The 4,566-nt window shown below is 52.6% G+C and overlaps 1 pseudogene; it reads right to left on the bottom strand.

The window, feature by feature from the left end:
• Nucleotides 1-3,266: 3,266 nt before the first annotated feature.
• On the bottom strand, nt 3,267-4,040 carry LOC139545880 (queuosine 5'-phosphate N-glycosylase/hydrolase-like; annotated as a pseudogene).
• Between the last annotated feature and the right edge of the window lie 526 nt (nt 4,041-4,566).

Here is a 4,566-nt window from a genome sequence, read left to right as displayed (position 1 = left end):
TGGTGTGAAGCCAAATCCAAACTGGCTTCCCTTAACACTTTTTTTGGTGCGCCAAGACCATTCACAGTTGAGCTCACTCAGTTTAGCTCAATGCTGATCGGCTATTATGTCATACGATTTTTGACCAGACAGCATCAGATAGATGGCCTACACATACTGAGACAGAGGGGTGCTTTTTCGCTCGCTCGTATGCTTTCTCCGGTGAGATATATTCAGCCTCTTGCGAATTGAAGGAAAATGATGAAACACAGAGAGACAAAATAAAATGTTTACATTTTTTCTTGGTACATTTTTGGGGGAAGCCTGGCTTCCCTTGACATCCATGAATACACGCCACTGGTTGTGTGTATGTGTAATGGCTGTCAAAGTCGTTCTCCTCAGACGAGGAGGAGCATGGATCGGACCAAGATGCGGATTGATAATTGTACATGTTTAATGTAAATAACAAGAAAACACTACAAACTACAAAACAACAAACGTGACATACCTCAAAACAGTCCTGTGTGGTCCAAACACTGACACAGGAAACAAACACCCACAAAAGCCTACTGCCTATGGCTACCTTAAATATGGCTCCCAATCAGAGACAAATGAATGACAGCTGTCTCTGATTGAGACCCAATCTAGGCAGCCATAGACATAACTAGACAACCTAACAAACACTATCCCATACACATACAACACCCATAGACTAACCAAACACACACAACATACAATGCCCACCCCAACTCACGCCCTGACCAACTAAACATAATCAAAATAACATAAAAATAGGTCAGGAACGTGACATAACCCCCCCCTCAAGGTGCGTACTCCGAACGCACCACCAAAAGTCTAGGGGAGGGTCTGGGTGGGCATCTGTCCACGGTGGTGGCTCCGGCTCTGGACGCTGTCCCCACACCACCATAGTCACTCCCCGCTTCCGTATCCCCCACCCAATGACCACCCTCCAACTAAACCCACCTAACTGAAGGGGCAGCATCGGGATAAGGGGCAGCACCGGGATAAGGGGCAGCACCGGGATGAGGGACGGCAGCTCCGGGCTGAGGGACGGCAGCTCCGGGCTGAGGGACGGCAGCTCCGGGCTGAGGGACGGCAGCTCCGGGCTGGCTGGCGGATCCTGGCTGGCTGGCGGATCCTGGCTGGCTGACGGCTCTGGCTGGTCATGGCTGGCTGACGGCTCTGGCTGGTCATGGCTGGCTGACGGCTCTGGCTGGTCATGGCTGGCTGACGGCTCTGGCTGGTCAGATCTGGCGGAAGGCTCTGGCTGATCCGGTCTGGCGGAAGGCTCTGGCTGATCCGGTCTGGCGGAAGGCTCTGGCTGATCCGGTCTGGCGGAAGGCTCTGGCTGATCCGGTCTGGCGGAAGGCTCTGGCTGATCCGGTCTGGCGGAAGGCTCTGGCTGATCCGGTCTGGCGGAAGGCTCTGGCTGATCCGGTCTGGCGGAAGGCTCTGGCTGATCCGGTCTGGCGGACGGCTCTAGCGGCTCCTGTCTGGCGGACGGCTCTAGCGGCTCCTGTCTGGCGGACGGCTCTAGCGGCTCCTGTCTGGCGGACGGCTCTGTAGGCTCATGGCAGACGGGCGGCTTTGCAGGCTCATGGCAGACGGGCGGCTTTGCAGGCTCATGGCAGACGGACAGTTCAGACGGCGTTGGGCAGACGGGCAGTTCAGGCGCCGCTGGGCAGACGGGCAGTTCAGGCGCCGCTGGGCAGACGGGCAGTTCAGGCGCCGCTGGGCAGACGGGCAGTTCAGGCGCCGCTGGGCAGACGGCAGACTCTGGCCGGCTGAGACGCACTGTAGGCCTGGTGCGTGGTACCGGAACTGGAGGTACCGGGCTAAGGACACGCACCTTCAGGCTAGTGCGGGGAACAACAACAGGGCACACTGGACTCTCGTGGCGCACTCTAGGCCTGGTGCGTGGTACCGGAACTGGAGGTACCGGGCTGAGGGCACGCACCTTAGGGCGAGTGCGGGGAGAAGGAACAGTGCGTACCGGGCTCTGGAGACGCACAGGAGGCTTGGTGCGTGGTGCCGGAACTGGAGGCACTGGGCTGGAGACACGCACCATAGGGAGAGTGCGTGGAGGAGGAACAGGGCTCTGGAGATGCACTGGAAGCCTGGTGCGTGGTGTAGGCACTGATGGTACTGAGCTGGGGTGGGAAGGTGGCGCCGGATATACCGGACCGTGAAGGAGGACACGTGCTCTTGAGCACCGAGCCTCCCCAACCTTACCAGGTTGAATGGTCCCCGTAGCCCTGCCAGTGCGGCGAGGTGGAATAGCCCGCACTGGGCTATGCAGGCGAACCGGGGACACCACCTGTAAGGCTGGTGCCATGTACGCCGGCCCGAGGAGACGTACTGGAGGCCAGATACGTTGGGCCGGCTTCATGGCATCCGGCTCGATGCCCAACCTAGCCCTCCCAGTGCGGCAAGGTGGAATAGCCCGCACTGGGCTAAGCACGCGTACTGGGGACACCGTGCGCTTTACCGCATAACACGGTGTCTGACCAGTACGACGCCCTCTCACTCCACGGCAAGCCCGGGGAGTTGGCTCAGGTATCCTACCCGGCTTCGCCACACTCCCCTTTAGCCCCCCCCCCAAGAAATTTTTGGGTGAGCCTCTCGGGCTTCCAGCCTCTCATACGTGCTGCCTCCTCATACCAGCGCTCCTGGGCTGTGGCTGCCTCCTTCTCCTCCCGAGAGCGGCGATTCTCTCCCACCTTAGCCCAGGGTCCTTCTCCATTGAAAATTTGCTCCCAACTCCATTCCTCCTCTCTCCATTGCTTTAGTTCTTGCCCTCCTTCCTCAATCCGCTTGGTCCTGTTGTGGTGGGTGTTTCTGTAATGGCTGTCAAAGTCGTTCTCCTCCTCAGACGAGGAGGAGCATGGATCGGACCAAGATGCGGATTGATAATTGTACATGTTTAATGTAAATAACAAGAAAACACTACAAACTACAAAACAACAAACGTGACATACCTCAAAACAGTCCTGTGTGGTCCAAACACTGACACAGGAAACAAACACCCACAAAAGCCTACTGCCTATGGCTACCTTAAATATGGCTCCCAATCAGAGACAAATGAATGACAGCTGTCTCTGATTGAGACCCAATCTAGGCAGCCATAGACATAACTAGACAACCTAACAAACACTATCCCATACACATACAACACCCATAGACTAACCAAACACACACAACATACAATGCCCACCCCAACTCACGCCCTGACCAACTAAACATAATCAAAATAACATAAAAATAGGTCAGGAACGTGACAGTATGACCTTGTATGTAGCATCGTCCTTGTATGAGGGCAGCTTGTCTACGATGAGCTCCACCATCTTCTAGGAGTTGTTACTGGCTCGGCTTATGAAGCTCCGGAAGCTTCGTCTGTGCTGCAGGAGCACGTGCTGGACCCCTCTGTGAGGACCTGGTGACGCTACTCAAGCATGAGCATGGGTGTGTTGTTATCAGAGCGCAAGACACGGCTCAACTCCTCAACACTCATCTGGAAGAAATAGGAAGGCTCTATATTGGGAACATTTATAGAAGGCATGGCATCTTGATTAGCTGCATTCAGATGGATGATAGGTCATTGGAAATGTTACTGCAAAATGTGTTGAGACTGAACAGTCTTAGGACAGGCAAGAAGAGTGTAATTTACTTCCAAGGTTTGATCATGCCTGCCTTTGCAAACGAAAGTAGTGTAAAGCTAAAGATACTGAACATTGCATGTACAAGCAAACAGCACAGAGCACTCTGTGTATGGGAGAACATGCAATCCCACATGGAACAGAGAGGTGTAACGCTCACCCTCTTTCATTGCTCTGGTGATGGCAGCATAGAGAGTCATGTAACCGCGGTAGGTAGTCCCGCGGTAGGTCACCTCACACTGCTGGTCCTCCAGCTTGGGTCAGAAAGTTCATCATGTCAACGACAAGCACCCAGTTAAGGGAGTGGTCGGAGGTTGGGGAGGGAGCCAGGGGGTTGGCCTTCTACCATCCACTGGCTGTGAGCTCCTCGCTCTTCCGCAGGGGTTAAAGCAGGGACTTTGTATTTGCAATGCTGATGGTCATATGAGAATTGTACGAGAAGGAAATTCAACTTTTGTGTGTGCAGCTAGCTTGCACGGTGTAGCTAGCTAGCTGTAGAGGGCAGGTATTCCTCACGTGTCCTGAGGGATGCTGCTCTGTGATGGGCAGCTATAATACTATTACGGTACATATATGAGTTATCAAATGAAGTTGTTGTCAAGTACAGTTTTATTGACGTTTATAGACATTAAAAGGTTAAAAGGTTCAAGGACCATTTACAGTGCCTTCAGAATGTATTATTAATACCCCTTGACTTATTCCACGTTTTGTTGTGTAACATACTTTTTTTCTCACGCATCTAAACACAATAACCTATAATGACATAGTGAAAACATGTTTAAAGAAATTGTAGCATTTTTTTTATTTGCATGCATACCAGTAAAAAATGTGTACACACCTAACTTTTGAACACGCCTAATATTTGATCAAATATAAAATATTTTGATTTGTTAAAATATTTTGATTTGTT

Source organism: Salvelinus alpinus, chromosome 19 (assembly GCF_045679555.1).
Source record: "Salvelinus alpinus chromosome 19, SLU_Salpinus.1, whole genome shotgun sequence".
Taxonomy (NCBI): Eukaryota; Metazoa; Chordata; class Actinopteri; order Salmoniformes; family Salmonidae; genus Salvelinus; species Salvelinus alpinus.
Note: the sequence above shows the minus strand (reverse complement) of the source record. Positions and strands in the feature narration are given on the sequence as shown.